Here is a 23154-nt window from a genome sequence, read left to right as displayed (position 1 = left end):
GAAAGCTCATGCTCCAAAACCTCTGTTAGTCTATAAGGTGCCACAGGATTCTTTGCTGCTTGGCAACAAGGGCACACTGTTGAATCATATCCAGCTTCTCATCCACTGTGATCCCTAGGTCCTTTTCTGCAGAACTGTTGCTTAGCCAGTCGGTCCCAAGACTCTAGCAGTGCATAGGATTCATCCATCCTAAGTGCAGGACTCTGCACTTGTCCTTGTTGAACCTCATCAGATATCTTTTGGCCCAATCCTCCAATTTGTCTAGGTGATTCTGAACACTATCCCTACCCTCCAGTGTATCTACCTCTCCCCTACATCTTAATGTCATCTGAAAACTTGCTGAGGTTGCAAACTATCCCACCATCCAGATCATAAATGAAGATGAACAAAACCGGCCCCAGGACTCACCCTTGGGTCACTCCACTTGATACTGGCTGCCAACTAGACATCGAGCCATTGATCACTGCCCGTGGAGCCCGACGAAGAAGTTGTGTTGTTTTTGATATAGAAATACACCTGTTTCAGTCTGGGCACTACTTGACCAGTGGTAGATAGATCCGTAAGTGGAAATCTACCTATTTTAAAGTAATTCAATTGGATAAAGTAGTTATTCTCTAGCCCTTGTCTCTATTACAGACATGGTAGAGATAATAAATTAGGCATGTCCAGAGGTTATAGTGGAAACGATGGAGTCCTGTGCAATTAATCCTTTATGAGGCCAGCTGGATTATAATAGTAGGTGAGAAGTTGACTACAAACACTTTTTTTTTTTGTGACAGGAGTTGTATCAGCTTGAGCCCCTGACTTTCATTGCTGTTTTGGTCCTTGTAGGATGGAACTGCTATAAAAATTAGAATGCAGCAGCCTCCTATATGAATATACTTTTAGAATGGAAACATCCCTTGCTTATCAAACATATGTCTTTTTTTTTTTAAGTGATGGACCAAAACATAATTGCTTACAATGGTTTTATGGCATTTTGAACCACTGGGGTAAACTATTGTAACACTGTAATGTAATTTAATAATATATCTTTTTTTCTTTTGAATCAATATTGGTTTATTCATCTGAGCGTCTAAAACAGTGGTTCTCAAACTTTGGGTCAGGACCCTAAAGTGGGTTGCTATTCCATTTTAATTGGGTCGCCAGGGCTGTCTTAGACTTGCTGGGGCCCGGGGCTGAAGCCTGAGCCCACCATGCAGGGCCGAAGTCCTGGGCAGTAGGGTTCAGGTTACAGACCCCCTGCTTGGGGCAGAAGCCCTTGTGCTTTGGGCCTCCCACCTGGGGTGATGGAGTGCAGGCAGGCTCAGGCTTTGGTCCCCCCTCCTAGGGTTGTGTAGTAATTTTGTTGTCAGGAGGGGTTGCGATGCAATGACGTTTGAGAACCTGTGGTCTGAAAGCTGATGTGCAGTGGATTTTTTTTAAATTTAGCTTTGTGCTCCTTTTTGACTTATAAAGTAGGCCAGAATGTTTTTTCTTCTTTTTTTCCAGTATTTTATTTCCTTAAAAATATTGGGAATTTAAAATTTGACCTTCTCTGATTTTACTCCAGGAATGCTTCTCACGCCTTATTTGAAGGGCTGGGAAGGCTGGATCTTTACAAAGACATCTTTTTTCCAAAACATTATTTAGTCATTGCAGTTAAATGGTATTAACAAAAAATGAAGTTTTAAACAGTCCAACTAAAAATCCCTCCCCATCTCCACTGATCAACATTCACTCTCTCGGTTCTTTTGAAGTCATCATCTCATGAGTTCTCCACTTACTACAACCCTTGTCTATGCTAGAGTTTTTTCTCAGACTTTCTTATTGTAATTCCACTACCAGCTGTGAAACTTTACTTCTAACTCGATCGGTTAGAAATAGCAGGCGCTGAAGTGCAAATAGGAATCACTGGCATTTTAATTACCTTATCATGTAGACCTGTTCTGAACCAGGTTGCACAACTTGGTAGTTAACTTAAGATGTCAGGAGTAGGTCCACTTTCACTGTTGTTAGCACCGGTGTAGCTGCAGAAGTGGTAATAACTGAGAGAGATTCTGCTAGAGTATTTCTCTATTTTTTTCAGCTTGTTTGTATATTTGGCAGGCCTATTTTTATCTAGTCAGTTTGACTGTTTCCCCTGTACAGTAAGTTTCTTCTATTATTTTTCTGAATCTTTTCTGAATGAAGAGTGGCAAAATATAGTTTTAAAACAAAACCCAAACAACAGGAAAATGTGATTGCTGATGTACAGCCATTATCTGGGGGACCCAAGGAGAGGCGTAGTGCCTAAAAGTACTTTTAACGTATATCTCTTTAAATGAATTAGATTTCAAGTTAAGTAGGCCACTTTAGATAAATATATAACAATAATTTCAGCACACATAGGGCCAAATCCCAGTTACAATGCGCAAAACTCCTAATGATTAGACCAGAGCCAAAAGTTGGCGATAATGTTAAATAAAAAATTGTTAAAGTCACACATCAACATGTTTTCATAAAAGCTCATGTGAGTTACATCAGAGCCAAAAACAGATTTTCCCTTTTGTAGGCAGTTTCTTCTAATTGTATTGTATTTTTATATTCAAATACAAGTTTAGATTGATGATGAACTTTGAATATCAACAAATTCACTGCAGCAAAACTTGGTTGCATTATTATAGTTCCTTGGCAATAATCCCTAAACAACCACACAATGATAGCTTTAGAGTCAACAGTGAGGTTGTTAGCTAATGGTCCAATGCAAAGTGAACTAATGTTAGTAATCTAACAAACTAATTTTCGTAGCAGTAATGACAGATTTACATGACACAAACATTCATCAGTGATTTATATAATCAATGGTATGTTTTTAGTGCCTAATAATCAGTCTCCTCTTTAACAAGAACTAAATATTCACTCCATTAAATTAAAAGTGTAATCCACTTAATATACTTTAAGAATTACAATACATTGTGTATTTGTCTGGTTAGAAAATAATTGTTGGCACAGACCCAAAAATATCATTTCAACAGGCCTCCTAAATTCATAAAAATACATTTGTCTCCTTGTTTGTATTTGTGTTGGCTTTATGGAGAAACCATGTGGGTAAAAGGATTGGAAATGAAACATGGTATGCATCCTGAATGTGTGCCCAATCCTAAAAAGACTTGTGCTTAACTTTACACACCATGAGTTCCAATGAAGCCACTGGGACTACTTGCAGTGCATGACAATGAAGCATGTAAATAATTGTTTCCTGTATTGGGGCCTATATTTGTGGGACTCAAAGCTTTTCTTGATTGTTTTATTTTGTTCTCTCTTGGCTAAATAATAATAAAAATCCCATTCAAGTGGACAATCAAGAATACTTTCCAATAGAGGCTCATAATTTTTCATTGTTTGAATTTCACCAGTATTGCTGAAAATTATTAGTACTATTTGATTTATTTAGATTTAAAATAATAAAAAGGACGTCTATCCAATGTCCTAGGTGCCCTGTCACATTAATTAATTATACAATACAGTGAAATCCCAGCGACATTAAAATAATAATTCCAGCAGGAATTCAGCCAGCCATAAGCCTATAGAAGCTCTTTCCCACCCTTTCATTGGTTTGGGAAGTACACTCCCAAGCTGTCATGGGATAAAAGGGAAGGTCCTTTCATGGATTGAGAACTGGTTAAAAGACAGGGAACAAAGTATAGGAATTAATGGTAAATTCTCAGAATGGAGAGGGGTAACTAGTGGTGTTCCCGAAGGGTCAGTCCTAGGACCAATCCTATTCAATTTATTCATAAATGATCTGGAGAAAGGGGTAAACAGTGAGGTGGCAAAGTTTGCAGATGATACTAAACTACTCAAGATAGTTAAGACCAAAGCAGATTGTGAAGAATGTCAAAAAGATCTCACAAAACTAAGTGATTGGGCAACAAAATGGCAAATGAAATTTAATGTGGATAAATGTAAAGTAATGCACATTGGAAAAAAAAACCCAACTATACATACAATATGATGGGGGCTAATTTAGCTGCAATGAGTCAGGAAAAAGATCTTGATGTCATCGTGGATAGTTCTCTGAAGATGTGCAGTGCACAGAGGTGGTCAAAAAAGCAAACAGGATGTTAGGAATCATTAAAAAGGGGATAGAGAATAAGACTGAGAATATATTATTGCTCTTATATAAATCCATAGTACGCCTCTGTGTACACACGAATACTGTGTACAAATGTGCTCTTCTCACCTCAAAAAAGTTATTTTAGCACTAGAAAAGGTTCAGAAAAGGGCAACTAAAATGATTAGGGGTTTGGAGAGGGTCCCATATGAGGAAAGATTAAAGAGGCTAGGCCTCTTCAGCTTGGAAAAGAGGAGACTAAGGGGCATATGATAGAGGTATATAAAATCATGAGTTATGTGGAGAAAGTCGATAAGGAAAAGTTATTTACTTATTCCCATAATACAAGAACTAGGGGTCACCAAGTGAAATTAAAAGGTAGCAGGTTTAAAACAAATATAAGGAAGTTCTTCACACAGCGCACAGTCAACTTGTGGAACTCCTTACCTGAGGAGGTTGTGAAGGCTGGGACTATAACAATGTTTAAAAGGAAACTGGATAAATTCATGGTGGCTAAGTCCATAAATGGCTATTAGCCAGGATGGGTAAAGAATGGTGTCCCTAGCCTCTGTTCATCAGAGGATGGAGATGGATGGCAGGAGAGAGATCACTTGATCATTGCCTGTTAGCTTCACTCCCTCTGGGGCACCTGGCATTGGCCACTGTCGGTAGACAGATACTGGGCTAGATGGACCTTTGGTCTGACCTGGTACGGCCATTCTTATGCTCACTCCCAGCTCTCTCCAAAAACCTCATCAAAAAAATGTATTATGCAGTAGCCCGGAATTCGACAGCTAATTCAGCATCATCAAATTCAGGCTATTTCTGACTCAGAGAGCAACACCTTGCCAGCCACCCTCTCTCTTTTGTAGTGAGGGGATCCAGCTCAGTCTCCCCTGCTGACTGCATTTTTGGCAGTAGGCAGAGGGTGAGATGCAGTCCTGAGGTAGGCCAGTCCCAGGTCATTTAGAGCATTATAGATCATAACCAACACCTTAAACTCTATCTTGAGACCAGTAGCAGCCAGTGCAGATCATGGAACACTAGGATTATATGATCCCAGAAGATGTCCTGCTCACAGTAGTGGATTATCCAATGGGCCAATGGGGCCCATGTGCAGGGGCCCTTGCTAATTGGTGGCCCCTGGAAAGGGAACTGCAGCCAATGGGAGCTGCGGGGACAGTGCCTGCAGATGGGGGAAGTGCACAAAGCCACCTGGCCACACTTCTGCCTAGGAGCCACCTTGAGGGACATGTTGGCTGCTTCCAGAAGCTCCCTGACTAAAGTGCTGCCTGGCTGGAGCCCTCAACCTGAATCCCCTCCTGCACCCCAACCTCCTGCTCCAGGTCAGAACCCCCTCCCACACTATAACTCCCTCACAGATCTCGCACCCCAACCCCAGCCCTGAGCCCCCTTCTGCACCCCTGCCCCAGCCTGGTGAAAGTGAATGAGGGTGGGGGAGAGTGAACAACGAAGGGAGAGGGGATGCAGTGAATGTGGGGCAGGGTCTCAGAAGAGTCGGGGAAAGGGTGTTTGGTTTTTTGTGATTAGAAGGTTGGCAACCCTATGGCGGAAGCCCCTGCGCACCAACCCCGGTCCCCAGCAAAAGCGCTGGGTGGTGGGGGAAGCCCCAGCACCCAGACCCCCGCTGCAGCCCTGGGACTGGAGGCACTCTCACTCCCTGCTGTGGCCTCAGGGCTGGGGGCCACAGCGAGGGGACAGAGCTTCTCTGGTCTTAGGGCCACAGTGGGAGGGTGGAATAGGGTGGGGCTGCAGGCGGAAGGGTCAGAACGGGGTGGGGCTGTAGGTGAAAGGGGTGGCGAGGGGCCCCCCACTTGCTCAGGGTCCCAGGAAACCTTAATCCACCTCTGCCTGCTCAATAATGATCTGCTGCATTCTGCACCAGCTTCAATCTCTGAATGGCTGTAAGGTATAGCCCCATGTAGAGCACATTGCAATAGTCCAATCTTGAGATAACAAAGGCATGGTTAAAGTGGCAAGGTGAACACCCCAAAGGAAAGTGTGCAACTTCCAAGCCAGATGCAAATTGTAAAAAGCTGATTGGGTCACTGTAATATGATTGTCAAACAGCATCTGCAGGTCTAAAATCATCTGTGAGTCATGAATCCAACCAACAAATAGTGGACATACTCCCTCAGTCAAAGGGACAGATATAACCTCCACCATCTCCTCTGATTGCTTCCCCCACTCCCACCATTATCAGTCTTCTCTGGGTTGAACTTCAGCCAGCTCGCTCTTATCCATGCTCCAGTTTTAACTAGACATTGGCTCAGGCACTGAACTAAGTTGGACGAGATGAAGACATAGAGCTGGTTGTCATCAGCATACTCTAAACCAGGGGTTGGCAACCTTTCAGCAGTGGTGTGCCGAGTCTTCATTTATTCACTCTAATTTAAGGCTTCGAGTGCTGGTAATACATTTTAACGCTTTTTAGAAGGTCTCTCTCTAAGTCTATAATATAGAACCAAACTACTGTTATATGTAAAGTGAACAAGGTTTTCAAAATGTTTCAGAAGCTTTATTTAAAATTAAATTAAAATGCAGATCTTATCAGTTTAATGTGATCCTTGTCCTTGCTTTTCCTTGCTGAGTTTTCCAATGTCTGGCACGTATTTGGATAGTTTAAGCTGCACACAGGCTTCTAAGTGATCAGTTGTTAACTGCTCCGAGAGGGACAGAGGACAGATTTCATGTGTGAAAATACCTATTCACACAGGTATGTGGAGCCAAATGCTGAAAGCATTGCAAACGCAATTTTCTTCAAACAGTTAAATTTCACTGGCAGGGACATCCAGCCGGTCAGAATAGAGGCCCCATGATCTCTCTCAGTAGCTTCAGGTGTGCTCTGCAGATCCACAAACTTTGATGATCACAATTCTGAGCTTTTTAACTGAATGAGTTGCATTTCAAAATCTTCAACACCCATCCACTGAAATATAGACAAATCCAAGTCACTTTCATTGAACTTTTCAGGTTTAATTAGAAAAGAAAGCATTGGGCCAAATTGCTGGCAATCTTGAAATCTATCAGAAAATTCTGATTCCAGTTCTTGCATGTACTTTCCAATCTCATCGACTTTGACAGTGCAATGTGTCAATAGCTCTTTTATGAGCTGGAAGTAGCGGAAAGTAGAAATTTGAATATCCCTGGAAAAAACTGCTAGTTTCACAACAAATGCTTTCCAGGCTTCATAAAGATCCAGAGCTGTTTGCACCCTGGAGACAGAGGCTGAGTTCGTTTAGGTGAGCGGTGATAATCAGTTAGGAACATGAGCTTACACAGCCATTTGTCATCATCCAGTTCGGGGTAGTTTTGTTCTTTTTCCAACAAAAAGGCCTTGATTGCATCAAAACAGTTTACAAAGCGCACCAAAACCTTGCCACGACTTAGTCACCGAATGTTGCTGTGAAGTGGAGTGTCATTATAAGCACTGTCCATCTCTTCTAGCAGTGCTTGAAATTGTCTGTGAGTCAAAGCAGATTGAGCAACAAGGAAATTCACAATTCAAATCACTGTATTCACCACATTATTAAGCTCTGAATTAGAAATTTTAGCACATAGGTTTTCTTGATGGATGATGCAGTGAAATTTGACTGTTGGACAGCCAATTTGATCTTCAAGTAACTTTACAAATCCCTTCTGTTTTCCGACCATGGCAGGAGCACCATCTGTTGTCACACAAAATATTTTTCTGATGTCAACTCATTCTTCAAAATGGTTTACAAAACTTTCCAATATATCTTCCCCCTTTGTTGTGCCATGCAGGGGTTTTAGGCAACAAAATTCCTCATGGATTTCATTGGAAGCACAATATCTTGTAACAACTGCCAAACGTGGAACGTTGTTTGTATCCTGCTCTCATCAACTGCAACACTAAACACTACTGTGTCTTTCAATGCAGTCATCTGCTTTTCCTTAATATTTTCTGCCATTTCACTTATGCGTCTCTCAACTGTTCTGGCAGATTTGGGCAGTTTTTTATTCTAGATATGATTGTATCTGTATTTGGCAAATCATTGAACAAAATCTCCGAACTGCTGAGAACAGCTTCTTTTATGTATTCCCCATCTGTAAATGGCTTTCCATTTTTTTGCAATGCACTGCGCAATCTTGTAACTTCCTTCTGTAGCTTGATTTTTACTTACATTTAAGCTTTTAAAAACACTGCTTTGATTCTCATAGGCTGCTACTGCCTTTTTGATTGATTCAGTCTTGTCTGCTTCGCCAAGAAAGGTTTTCTCATGCTTTGTTTCAAAATGTCATCGAACGCATGATGTGTGCCAAACAACACTTTCATAACAGAAAGCACAAATAGCACGGTCCTTCTTTTCAATAAATCCAAATGTGTCTGTCCAAGCAGGCTGAAATGATCGGACGTCTATCTTCACTTTCTTAGGAGCTGCCATTTTGTCAAATGTTCCCTTCAACTCTCAGTGGGGAAAAAAACGGTGATAGAAGGCAGGCACAAGGTCAAATGCAGTGTGGTCTGATATAAGCAATTTTAAGATGAAGGTGCTGAGCCGCATCCCCTCTTGCCTCATGTGCAACCCTCGCTGTCCCAGGCTGGGGACAGTGGGCTGCAGCAGGGAGGCTGCAGAGCACTGATCCAAGGCCAGGAGCAGAGCCCAGGGTGGCCTGCTGGGACTCCAGGCTGGAAAGCAGGCTGAGCAAGGATGGAGATCCAGACCCCGGCTGGCAGGAGGTCAGCGGCTGGAACCCCAGATCGGCAGCTGAGGTGAGTGGAGCTGGTGGCTGGTAGGGCTGAGCAGGGCCGGAGGCCTGGACCCTGTCTGGCAGGGGGCCTGCACTGGAACTCCAACTGGAAGCAAGGTGAGTGGGGCTGCGGAGGTGGGGACCCCGGCTGGAAAGGTGCCAGCAGCAAGAACCCCAGAGCAATGAGTCAGCTGCTCAGCCTGCCGCCGCTCTGGGATTTTGGCCACTGGCTTCTGCAAGCTGGGGTCTCGGCCCGCTGCCAGCCTAGGGTCACTTCACCCAGGTCAGCAGCGGGCGCTGAGTGGGACCAGTGGTGGAATCCCAGCTGGCAGGAGCCAGCAGCAGAAACCCCAGAGCAGGGGCGGGCTGAGCGGCTAAGCCCACACCGCATACCATAAAAAATCAGCTCGCGTGCTACCTTTGCCATAGGTTGCCGACCCCTGCTCTAAACTTTGCACAGCATGCCTCCTTACTAACCCTCCTAACAGCCCCATACGCACATTAAATAGGCAGGGTGATAGAATGGCTATGACTTCATTTGTTGTACAGAATTAGAGTAAGCAATAAAAGGAAAAGAAAATAATAGGTGCATCTCTATAAAGTCCACAGCTGTAAGCTGGAGATATGGGTTGATAATATAAATGTCACCCCAATAAATTATGAAGTAGAAAATATAAAGTTTTAAAAAAATATAAAGCTGTGTTTCTGTGAAGTGAACATATATATTGTAGTCATTATTAATCACGGGTGCTGATTTTTGTTTTTGCCCATTCATCCTGGCCTCCATTTTGAGAAAATGCTATTGAAATGCTTTTCCAAGGAGCTATGGGCTTTTATACCTTTTCCCACAATTCCCTTGGATTCCTTGCAATTAAAACTGGTAGAAATATGCAAAATACTTTTAGCAAAAATGTACATTTTTAATCTAAATTTTTAATTTTCAAAAAAATTCAACTGCTCGTTAAGTTGACTGAAAAACAGCAATTATTTTCATGATGTCCAATATGGATTCAAAAATTTGTCAGTGATAGAGAATCGACTATGACTGTTGGTAAATTGTTCCAATAGTTTAAATAGGAAAAAAAATCAGCAGGTTATAAGTGATTAAAATGAGTGGGTTAAAATGCAAGCACTTATGTCACCTGAACCATTGGTGGTTGCTATTGCTCCAACTAGAACAAAAAAAAAATGAACAATCTTAATTTTTCTGGCTTGGCAGACACTTTAATTTAGTGGCATATTTCAGTACTGAAAATTTATTTCAGCTGGGTTAGGAAAGCCTAAATATAAGACAATAAAAAAATCTTACCCATAATAATAATTATATAAATAAAGAATATGATTAAACTGCACTATTGTGTGTTTTTATCTAAAGTGATTGCTAAATAACAACATTAATTTTCATTATGATAAAACTGGCTAAAACTGGTTTTATGCCTCAACGTTTTCATCTAGGTGAACTGATTAAAAAATCCTACAGATTATAGAGGAATTTTAGTTATGTTTGTTTTACCAATATTTCCTACAAATAGAAAGTATACACCTAGTCCTGCAATCCTTACTCAGGCAAGCTTCCCATTGATTTTAGGGCTCCAAGAGTCAGTCCTACATGAATGACTTTTGAAAACTGCAATTCTGCAGTATTATATGTAACCAGTAGATGGCAGCCCATCATTCTTTGATACAATAGGGATAGGCATTTTTGATACAGGTTGTTCTTCAGGTGCAATATTTATTTAGTTAAATTGGTAAATTGACCCCTTATAGCCCAACTCTGCATTAAAATAAGTATGTTTGCACAGGTGTGTAAATCGCTACAGAACCTGGCAATTTTTAATTACTATTACTAATATTTTTTTAAATTACAATAATATTTAATATATAATAATAGAACAATAATACTTTTTTCCTTTTAAAATTACTGTGGAACTATGAAACTGTTATCTGCTACTCATATTGTAACTTAATTCTGTTTGCTGAAGGCAGACCCATGGTACATTACCATTTTTGTACCATTTTGATTGGTAGCTGTCCTTTTGCTTTTGACTCAGTCATCTGTTGATTTTAAATAGCTTATTAATTACTTTACATGGTGCCATGTCTAAATAGACATGAGTGAGTTTGTAATTGGATGTTGGCAATCAAATTTTCTTCCATTGCAGAATAATTCTAGCCTCTTAAAATATTTACATAGGAAGCACCTATATGTTACAGGCATGAGGACTATAGAAAACCTGAAGATAGTTAGGTACACATAAATTCAGTAGGAGTGCCTTTAATTCTCAATAAGAGTTGGGGGTGCTGTGCTCATAATTGTGCAGCATTGAGCCCACTATGACCCTACATATTTAACATAAGTATCAAACTAGGATGAGCATATTTTCCAGCAATTGTAAAACATTTGGTGGAACTTTTGACATGTGACTAACAGTCTGTTATAGTTCTACACCCTCTGAAACACAAAAGGATAAGTAACGTCCCACCCACAAGGGTCAGTTACTTCTGACTATCTATGGCCTTAGTAAAGACAAGTTAAGAGACTTGGTTTACTTCAACAATGGCTTGTCTGCAATGTGATGTCACTGAATTTCTGGTCTTTGAGGAAGATGCCATGTTACTATGCCAGGTATATACTTCGATGTTGCAAAAGGAAGGAGGAGTAGACCACAAACAGAATTTAAGAGACATTATCAAAATATATACCAAAAAAACCCAACCTTGGGCCAGATCCTCAGCTGGTACAAATCATTCTAGCTCCACTGAAGACAATGGAACTACAGCATGTCGATTTACCCTCTCTGAGGGTCTCGCCTTATTTGTTTAAAAAAAGCAGATCCATTTCCTATACTTTATATTAAAACAGAAATCATTTTAATCTAATACTCTTTTAATAATGTCAGCTCTTTGCTTATTTTATCAGTTTCAGTCAGTTTAGATCAATAAACTAGATTGCTAACAGTTTGTTAGACTACCAGATTGCTTCAGTTTTACTATCTGGATCTCTTGTAGAAACACAATACTGTTCCACTGTAAATCTGTTTCCACTGGAACATTTAAAGGAATATTATAAGATTAGGGGGGAAAATAACACTGTTTGAATTCTTCTACATACTATTATTATAAATAGCACCAAAGGTTTCTATCACTGAAAGAGATCATAGAAAAAAGTAATCTCTCTATTTTTAATCTGTTTTATGCATTTGACAATCCTTTGGGTATAATCAGTTTCACTGTTTTTCCTGTATAATCAGTTCTTGATCTTGCAAACATTTAAGTGCGTGCATAACTTTACTCATGTGAATAGTCTCATTAACTTCACACTCTTAAAACAATAACGCTTTAAAATAATCTCATATTTTCACTGAAAATTAAAAATATTTTAAGAAATACATGAAAAGTAGACTGATACTGTCTAGACATCTGATAGCCGAAGCTAAATGTGTCAGTCAAATTCCTAGTGGATAGGTTTCCAAATTGCTATTCACAATAATGGGAATGGTTTTTGGTGCTTCAAAGAAGCCAGAAAAACTGAGTAGACAAGGACAATGAACTCGCCAAAATTTAATTCCTCCAGGCCAAGGATGAAGCACATTGCTAGGGCAGGTTGAGGAAGCTGATATTGCTCTCCTCATGCCATGTGTGTTGTGTAGACAGGTAGTTTTTTTAAATCTTCAGTTCTGTCAATCCATGACTTTTTAAAAACCACTGAAATTAACCATAAAATAGATTTTCTCCAAAAATACAACTGGAAAGAACTTGTATATCACTGCATAGAACTGATCACCTCTTCATTTAAATGCCTCATGAAAACTCACTTCAGCACAGTGCACAAATGTTAACCCATTTCAACTTAAATGGGGGCATTCAGCCTGCATGAAAAATCAACAGCAAAAAAACTTAGACTTCATTCTGGATCTTTCGTTATGTCTAATTTGAGTTGTCTGTTCATTCACACTATATACATGCACACAATATTTTAAAATTCTGCAAATTTTGTTTGTCAAATGTGGAGGCTCCAGAATGGCATTGGGGAGCACAGACCACTGGCTGCCCAGAGGTGGGAGATTGCTGTGCAGCTTCCCACCCTCTGCCAGACATGGTCTCAGCGGTGAGGCTCAAGGACCAGGCCTGCCCCAGAAACACCCCAGGGCCCTGCCCCTGTGTGCCAGGTTCACTAGGTGTGGGTAGGCAGGCAGGCTCAGCAAGGCAGAATCCAAGTGTGGAGGGGCTTAGTGAGGGGGTTCAAATGTACGCTGAGAGGATTCTTTGTGGGGCAATATGGGTGCAGGCAAGATCAGTGGTGGATCCAGGCTTGTGGGGATTTGGATGCACAGGGGCTTGTTGGGGGTCTAGGTGGAACGGTAATGGGACTCTGCAGAGGGGGGGCAGGTGAAGATGGGTGAGGCTTGGGGGGGTCTGAGTTGGCAGGGGGTCGAGCTCAGCGGGGGAGACTTTGTATGGGGCACTCAGTGGGGGATCCATATGCTGGGGGAGTGAGGCTCAGTGAGGTGATGATCCAGGTGCAGCTGGTTGGGGCTTGGTGGGGGGAGGATCAAGATGTGGGGGGCTCATCGAGGTGGTCCAGGTGCAGGGAGAGTGTGACTGGGGCTTGGTCTGGGGGGGAGTTCTGGGTATGGGGGGAGTGAGGCTTGGTGGAAGGGTTTGGGTTTGAAGGGGTCTGGATGCATGGGGGTTGGGCAGGTGAGGAAGCAGTTCCCTGTACAGTGATCCCTCCCCCTGCAGCTGAGGAGCAACGGGTGCAGGAAGCATTGGGGGGGGGGGAATTTGCAGAGCTTCCTACAGCCAGGGGAGAAATCTGGGGTGGGTCTGACCTGGCCCTGGATGCCATGCAGGGGAAGAGGAAGTCCTGTCCTCCCCAGCCCAGCCGGGACTAGTAGCTGAGCCTGGCGCAGGGTAGGACCTACCAGCCAGGTCTTCCCTCTCCCGCCCCCTGCCCCACAGTGATTTCCCTCTCTGCTGACTGCCCTGGGCACCCAAAACATACTGCTGGGAGGGGCTCATGACAACTCTTGTGGCTTCCCTTTGCTTCCCTGTCAGAAAGTCATTTTTCTGCAGGGAAGCAAAGAAATCTGCAGGGGACATAGATTCTGCACATGTGCAGTGGTGCAGAATTCCCCCAGGAGTGGTGTGTGCTTGTGTGTGTGTGTGTTTTCACAGACACACACACACACAGTCTTTATTGAGTTATTGCAAAAGGCTACACTGTATTTTTAAAACAACATGATAACTGCTTCTTGAAGCAGTTCTATTGGAAATACTGGTAACTGCACATAAATTTGCATTTTAGTGTCTATACCCCATTTTATCTTTATTAATTATTATTATTTAATTTGTAATACAGCAGAACCTGGAGTCCTCATATGAGATTAGGGCCTCATTGTGTAAGTTCCTGTACATAGACAGAGTAACAGACAGTCCCTGTGTCAAAGATCTTACAATCTCAGCAGACAATGTAGACAAATGAAGAATTATTATTGTCATTGGAAACAGGCACAGACTGAATGACTTTCCCAAGGGAACAGAGAGAATAATTGAAGTGAGCTCTCCAAAGTCTCTGTTCAGTGATTTAACCAGAAGACTAACTTTCCTCTCAGCCTTTTCCCCATTTCTGAACTTGCTTTACTACTGCGTGTAAATCATTCCTATTTCTCGATATTGGAGGACTAGTATATGCAGCTGGAGAACCATATCTTACTACAAGTGAAGCTTATTAAAGTAATTCCAGAGAAAAAGCTGGACAATTAAAATATATTCACAGCTATCTGGAAGTGTTGTGCCAAAGAGAGGAAGGGGTAGGAAGGCTGTTGTCTTAGTGAGCTGTCAGGTAATCCTGAGGTCAGAGAGTGGCAAATGTACATTCTGAAGTTGGAGGAGAGAAGGGATGGATCAGTACAAAATTAAAATGAGTCTAAATTTGTTCACAAATGATTGTGCTGCCCTACTTACATAAACCGCTTAATCCTATTTGGCAGTGGTATAAATCACATCCAATAGTCCGGAATTTATCCTGATGATCAAGATGAAAAGAAAATCCTGTTACAGATCAGTGGTGGAAGTGATACATAACAGAAAGTAGAGAAAATTATAATTAAAAGCTCTGGTTCAATTGTGTGTTCTTAATTGTATAGGCTCTGTCACAAGCTTCCTGTATGTGATCTTAGGGTCAGATTTTCAAAAGTGCTCAGCTCCTGTGTAGGCATCAAAAATAAATGGCTAGAATTTCCAAAGAGCCCGCTATGTTGGGCACTGATGTCTCTGAAAAATCTGCCCATAAATGTCCCAATGGGCTTTGCTGGATGTTGAGGACCTTGGATAATCTAGCTCTCATTTAGGTGTCTAAACAGGAGCTGAGCTCTTCTGAAAATCACCTTGTCGTTGGTGCTGAGCACTGGAAAATCTGGCCTGAGTAGGGTGACCAGACAGCAAATGTGAAAAATCAGGATAGGTGGTAGGAGGTAATAGGAGCCTATGTAAGAAAAAGACCCAAAAATTAGGACTGTCCCTACAAAATTGGGACATCGGGTCACCCTAGACCTGAGTGACTTCACTCTGAATTCAGTGCGTGCAGCTGTGGGATCTTTCTGTGCTTTTGATTCTTCATGTGTAAAATGAGGATAGTAATATTCATATATCAGGGATGCTCAGAGGGATAGCTCAGTGGTTTGAGCATTGGCCTGCTAAACCCAGGGTTGTGAGCTCAATCCTTGAGGGGGCCACTTAAGGATCTGGGGCAAAAATTGGTCCTGCTAGTGAAGGCACAGGGAGCTGGACTTGATGACCTTTCAAGGTCCCTTCCAGTTCTAGGAGATTGGTATATCTCCAGTTATTACCTTTAACTGTCAGGTGTGGGGCAGGCAGTTAAAAGAAGGCCAAGCTCAGTTTGGGGCTGAAAGCCTGGTTTCAGCCAAGAACTGGAGATAGCTTGCTACTTGGACAAGCCTTCCAGTGGATGAGGTGACTGGGCCCAAGACTGACTAAAGGGACTAGCTGCATGAAGACAAGCTCTGCTTAGAAGAGCAGGGTCCTGCCAAAGACTGTTCAAACTACCCTGTTTTGAATTAAACATTTTCCTTTATTTTTGGATTTTAATACCTCAGAAGGGGTGGGTCTCAAGTGTGCACTCAATCCATAAGAGGTGGCAACTGACTGTCAGAGACACTTCAGCCAGGGAAGTATTGCCCCCTTGGGCCAGAAACAGGCACCATAGAGTCAGACCCTGTCACAGTGCCATAAAGCCATCATCCCTTACCCTTCTTGCACCAAGTATCGTTCTTTGCCAATGACCTGCATCAAGCACAGCTCAGACAGAGCCAAGGAATGGGCCCATTGTTCCAGCTGGAATGGTGAAAATGCCCTCAGGATGCTTGCAACCCAAGCTCTTCTTATTAGCATTGATTAGACACCCCTGTGTTTTTCAGCAACAGCAAAATGAGTGCAGTTAGGAAGGCCACATGAAATCAGTTACTGTTTAATTGTTCATTGTACATCGCTTTGCTATAGTCAGGAAATAATTTAAAATCCTGCACTACCTTACCACTTTTAGTTGCTTTCTTTAAGGTGTGCTTTTTGATTCTATGTCAATTGCTACTGTAAATATAAAACTATTTATAAACTATCTGACAACAGGCCATATGCTCCCCATTTTGACTAAAAATGCAGAGAAGGAGCTGAAAAAATCCTGCAAAATAGAGGTATAATAAATTGATACGTCCCATACCATCTGCTTCCATGAGAAACTGATGTTATAACAAACTTCAGGAGGCCTGACTAAAAAAACCTATTATAAAGAGCCAAACCCCATTGTGCTGTTTGGAGATCTTTTGCCAATCTTTTGCGTGGTACCAATTTTCTATTGTATTCTTCTGTGGCAATATACCAAGTAGGACATATTGGGCAGCTTATAGGGCTTTTAAGGCCGGATTTTTAACAACTAGCAATGATTTTCTCTTTGTATTACCATTCAGTGAACACTCCAGTATTTGACTCCAGGTGCTCTGATCTTGCTAGACTTATGAATCATTCTTTAAAAAAAATACTAAAAAAGGGTGACCAGACTAAAGTTGAAATGCCACTGACACCATTCCTCTTTTAGAACAAGTAAAACAGTGAGAAACTGCTGCTGAACTTGTTCTCATTAGCTAAAATATTTTCTGTATCTGCCCAAAACCTGTAATACCTTTGCTTGAGCAGATATTTGGTTGGTACTTAGGTTAGTTCTATGTGGAGAAGAGAAGTTATTAAATAATTGTTTAATATCAATTGCAAGTACATGTATCATGCAGTTGGCTTATTTATTAATAGGAACATGCCCCATTACATATTTTGCTTGGATTTCAGATGTCTTACACTAATCCTTCAAAGGTACAAAGGAAAGGACTGAAAAATTCCCTTTAAAAGCTCAGTTTTATTGTTACAAAGTCTACACTGGGGATTAGATTGACTTAACTATGTTGCTCCTATTCACACCCCATGTGAAGTAGCTGGGTCAACATAACCTTTTAGTGTAGACCAGGCCTTTGTTATTGCTACTGATTTTATGTGGAATGTGCTCAGATAGTACAGAGATAGGCAGAAGTTTAAGACAAACAGACAGCAGCTGGTAACTAAAAGCAAAAGTGCAACTCATCAGAGGGTCCCTATTTTAATATCAGTAGCTTTATGACCTACCTTCAGTCTTTACTCCAGCTAATATTACGGTTATCTCTACTAGATCTGTTTTCTCTTTGGCCTACTTTTGTGCATACTATGAGAGATGCTATGTGTGTTATTCAGACAGAGCTCACTTGTAAACCTTCATTACTGGAAAAGACTAATTTTTTCCATTTATTATTAGAAGCTTACAGTGTAAAGTAACACATAAGTGTCTAAAGTGTGCAGATGCTAAATGATGTAAGGTGGAAATATTGTTTGTGTGACCTGGTTTTATTAGGGCCAGGTATAGATCTACATTATCTAGTATGGAGTATTTAACTGCAACTCCCCCTGTGAATCTGTGTGGCTTAGTTTAGTGCAAAAAAACTAGCGCCTTTGACAAAAGCCCCATGTTGACATGTTTGAATTGCCCTTTTATCTCAGGAAGGACAGTTAATTTGTGTCAGGGATTAGATGTACAACAAGCGTGGAAGAGAAAGTCACATGGAAGGTTTTGTTGTTATTTTTGCCTGACAGATCAAAGAGAAGAAAGAAGAAGAAGTGACAACAAAAATGGCACTTAGAAGCATGGGATACACTTGAGATGATGTTAACTAAAAACCATAAAAACCTTTGAGGCCCAATCTTGTAATTCCCATGCATTTCAGTGGGCGTTTTGCCTAATGGGGTACAGCATAGGTAGCTATATTCAAACAATCCCTTCACATTTCTATCAATACTGATCTGGGGAACTTTATGCTCAGTCATTTCCTGGCCTCTCTTCTGAGTCTGTCAGAATGACTGTAAGCTATAAGGGAGTTTTTGTATTGCGGACACATAAAATTAAATTAAGGTCATAAGCCTTTTTCACACCACACCCTAAATAGCCACCACTAACTAGTTGTTACTGCTCACCTGGGCTTGACTTTAATTTTATTTTTCCCCAGTTTGAGCTTTGGTGGAAAATAGACATAAACAACCCAGAACTACTGTGGAAGTTTTTTCTTTGCTATAACCACAAAGCAGCAGTTTTTTCCCTTGTTTTCCATAATAGAGTAACCTTCCTCTTCATTGCTTTTTATGTCCCTGCTTGCTTGTTGATTCTCCATTTCTGTTGCAAAGGCAGCTTAGTTAATTTTTCATTTCTTTCAAAGGCTTGCACCAGTGAAGTACTAATTCTCTAGTAATGATAAAATGGAGCAAGAGTTGAAAGCTTCCAGATATTGCCTTCAAAATAATACACAAAGGAAATCATGAGCAGGTTTGCTGTTTCACTTCAAACACATAGGCCAGATCCTCAGGTAGTATGAATAAAGTTATTAAATGGAACTATGCCAATTTGCACCAGCTGAGGGTCTGGCCCTTCAGCTTTTCCATAGATCAGCGTTACCATTCCTGCATTAGAAAGTTTGAGGCACTGCATAGTGCTTTTCCCCCAATGCTTTTAGGGCTTGGAGCAGTTTGGGGGACTGCTAATTGGTACTAGCATTTTATCTCTGATTCACTAGTTTATCTCAGGTGCAGGCCAGTAAAGACTGAAAGTTCTAACCAGTTGATGGCTATTTAGTGTCCTATGTGAAATAAGTTTGTTGCCCCAGACCAAGTTGTTACTGGATAATTTTCCACACTTAAAAAAATCCAACACCCCAACTGGCACCCTTGTTAGCTGTGGGTTAGCCCATGTGTTTTCAAAATGCAGCATATTTGTATACAAACACATGGTTAGCTAATTTGGTTTACAGTTACAGGGCTAGATTCATGGAAAGTGTATACTGGTTTCTGCTGGACATAGAATGCCCCCAAGACAGAAAATTTGCTAGTGGGAGGTTTCACCCCCACTGAAATGTTCTTTGCACCTTGGGGCGATAGGGGGTGCATGCAGCCCCCAAAAGCAGGATTCTGACCAGGAAGGGTGGCTGGGGAGTGCAGTGGTTCAGTGTCTCTGTGCATGGAACTCTGATAGAGCGCTGAGGAGAGTCCACAGCTGCTGCCCTCCGGGGGATCTCCAAGGAGGGGTAATGGTGGAATCACTGCATGGCCCTCCTCTGGGTAAATGCCCCTGTGTTGCACGGAGCCTCACCGGCACAGGATGGTGCAATGTTCACCTCTCTGTGGCTGCTTCAGTGAATATTGTTGGATTGCACTGACCACAGTGTATTCACGGCTGTCAGGAAAGTATAAAGAAAAACATTATGGCCAAAGCTCTTTTCTAGTTCAGTTTGGAATGATTTTGTTTACTAGATCTGAACTATTTCATAAGATACCTATAGCCAAGAGTCTTCCCTTCTTAGATAACTGCCCTGAGTCTAGCTGGTATCCAGATTCCCTGAAGGGAATTGCTGGTTATTTCTAACTCTGGCAAACAGGGCGGACTCTGTGTCCCTGTAGCGAGGCGCCCTGGCTCCCCGCCGTGCCTGAGAAGGACAGGCCAGAACTGAGGCCGGAGTGGGCGGAGCCACTGCCACCTGTCCCCGTCCCCTGGAAGTCCAGGGGCGGGACAGGAAGTATAAAGGCCCGGCAGACGCTGGTGCTCGAGCTCCCGCTGGGCCCAGCCTGCCCCGTGCTCGCTACCCTGAGGAGCGGCCGGAGCTTCCCTACGCCCGGTACCCAGAGGAGCTGCCTGAGCTTCCCTACGACCAGTATCCTGAGGAGCCCATGGATTGGGACCCACCAGACGACGCCAGCGAGAGACAGGTACCCAGAGAGGGGGAGGTCAGAAGTGGCCCGGGGGTAGCCGACACTGGTTTGGCTCCCGAAGAGCCTGAACCCATGTCAGTGTGTTGCGGCCAGGATCCCCACTGACAGCAGCGTGCCTTTGCCGCGGCTAGGGCCCCGGGCTGGAACGCAGTGGAGTGGGAGGGCCTGCGTTCCCCCTACCACTCTTCGAAGGGTGGCAGACTCCCCCTCTCCCTGGCGTGAGGCGGCCTTCTTTGTAGACTTACTGTGGGAACTGCTGCTCAGCCCCTGCCTGAGGGTCTGAGCCCTGTGCCTGTTGGTTGCCCTGCCTTGAGCCAGGGCTTGGGCTCTAGAGACTTCCTCGTTGAACTGCTGCTCAGCCTGCTGAAAGGCCTGAGCCCTGACTGCTTACTGCCCCGCCCTGCCCAAGGGCCTTGGCTCCTAGAGACCATTTGTTTGCTCAGCCCCTGCTGATAGGTCTAGGCCCTGGACGGATTGCTGCCTGTAGCGAGGCGCCCTGGTTCCTCACCGTGCTTGAGAAGGACGAGCCCCAGCACCGGACCCTTACAGTCCCATACAGAGAGCATTGAACCAACACACTGGTGTGTACCTATTTGAAGAGGTTTAATGTTTTGCATAGGACGATTAAAGAATCTACAGAATAGAGTCTTCCTGTTCTACGCAGATCCAAGGTTTGTCTGGTTCATTTTGGTTCCACACAACTGGTACTGTAGTTTTTGTTGCCCAGCTGGGTTTGGCCGTCCCTTTAGGATGTCTCCTTAGCTGTGCAGAGTTCATGCTCAGTGTAGTTGAGAAGAGGTGAGAAGGAGAGATGGCGGTAAGCTTCCTTTTGGTTCACTGGTCCTGCAGCTGGCCAGCAGCTGAAACAACCCCTGCTGTAATTTAGCCTGAGCTAAAATAGAAAATTAGGTCACTTTAACTATGTCAGTCAGAGGTGTGAAAAATCCACAATCCTGAGTGACTTAGTTAAACCAACTGAAATCCCCAGTGAAGATTTTTTCCATCAATCTAGCTACCGCTTCTTGGGGAGGTAGATTATCTATGCTGACAGGAGAACCCCTCCTGTTGGTGTGTCTACACTGAAGTGGTACAGCAGTGCAGTTGCCTGCTGTAGCATTTTAAATGTAGATATACTCTTAGAATAGGCAAAGTTAAACTGGAGCACTGTACGAAAGGAAGATGGACAGGTGGCATAGATCCCTCTATGTCAGCTTTATGCTGCCCAAGGATTCCTCTACATCAAGGATGTGCTTAACTGTCCTTACAGCCTGCAGGGCAGCTTTCAAGTTGTTTTGTGCTGCTTGACGTTCATAAGAATCCATTTCTGTCTATAACAAACAGATGATTTAATTGCAAGAGATATATAATTCTTTGTTATGCCTGTGAAGCCATTTCCTCAGCATCTGATACTTTTCCGATGATCTATACACAGCATTGGAGAATTACTAGGAGCATTAGCTTTAGCATAAAAGTACTACTGGGAACCATTGCATATCTCGATCTACAAAAGTCTTGGTGCTCTGCAAAAGCCAGCGCCATCAGTGAACATATAATTTTCTTACATCATAGTAAATTACAAGCTTTGGTTATGGTTTCAAAAAATGTGTTCTACAAATGTCCTGACATCTGTATTCTGCTGCTTTTACTGTGGTCCATGTGCAAGTCATTAATCTGATCTGACATGGAAAAAAATCTCTGCATCCTCTCTAAGTTTCTTTGTTACACATTGTAACACTTTGCAGTATTTTGGCTCCTGGCAGCATCATATTCCTTTCTAATTGCCTTAGATAAAACAACAACTTTGTGCTATTTAACATGCTTTGCTCTCTCAAACGATGTTATAGATGCCCTATTTTTCTCATTTATGTGGTAAATTGAACAGCTAGGAACACACATGGCCAACAGACTCTTTGCTCTTGACCTGCTTTGAGATCTTGGTAGCACAGAAGTCTGTTCCTACTGAGAAATGGAGATTTCTTCGAGTGGTTGTTCATGTCCATTCAAAGGTGTGTGAGTGCTGCGTGCACACCAGCCGGAAGATTTTCCCCTAGCAGAGTCTGTAGGGTCGGCCCGGCGCCCCCTGGAGTGGCGCCACCACGGCACCCTATAAAGGGGCCCGCCTACCCCCTCAGTTCCTTCTTATCGCCGGTGACGGCTAGCTGGAACTTCTCTTGTGTAGCATTTTGGCAGTGTCCTATCCTTACTGTTGAGTCCGTGTATACAGTTATTTTATAGTTAGTTAGATAGATCTTTGTATATAGTTTTTGTAGTTGGGGGCTTCCCCCCCCCCCAGAGTCTTCGTCGCTCGCTGGGTCATGCCCGGGTCCCCCGGGTTCAAACTCTGTGAGAACTGTGGGAAATTCATGCCCAAGAGTGACCCGCACTCTGCGTGTTTGAGGTGCCTCAGAGAGAGCCACCAAAAGGACCGGTGCTCTATCTGTAGAGGCTTCCGCCCGCAAACTCTTAAGGACAGGGCTTAAAGACTTAGAGTCCTCCTGATGGAGGCGGCCCTACGACCTCAGACCCAGAACCGGCCGAGGCGGGGCCCAGCATGTCGTCCTTGGTGCGGAGTGCCCCGGCACCGGGACTTAGGGCCCAGCCCAAGTCGTCGAAAACCCAGCACCGGACGGAGTCGGGTCATAGGAAGTCGGCCTCAGTGCGGCACTGCCCACCTTCGCCAGTGCCTGCCAAGAGAAGGAAGCCAATGAAGGATCAGTCACCCCACCAGGATCTGAGGCTGATGCTGTCCGCAGGTGTAAGTGGACAGGCTGGGCTGCAGCCCTCGGCGATTCCATCAACTCCCGCACCGCAGAGGGTGGTTGAGTCTGGACCAGCCTAATTCCCTGGACCTCAGCGGAGACATACGCCCCCCGTCAACGCTGGAGGCGTTCAAGGCGGTGGGAGGCCTAATGGGTCTCCCGGCACTGGCCTCCCCGCATCATAGGGAGTTGCCTACTGTGGCCTGTCCACCAGTGCAATCTAGAGGCAAGCCGGCC

Source organism: Gopherus evgoodei, chromosome 1, assembly GCF_007399415.2.
Source record: "Gopherus evgoodei ecotype Sinaloan lineage chromosome 1, rGopEvg1_v1.p, whole genome shotgun sequence".
Lineage (NCBI taxonomy): Eukaryota > Metazoa > Chordata > Testudines > Testudinidae > Gopherus > Gopherus evgoodei.
The sequence above is the reverse complement of the archived record's forward strand: the minus strand, read 5'-3'. Positions refer to the sequence as shown.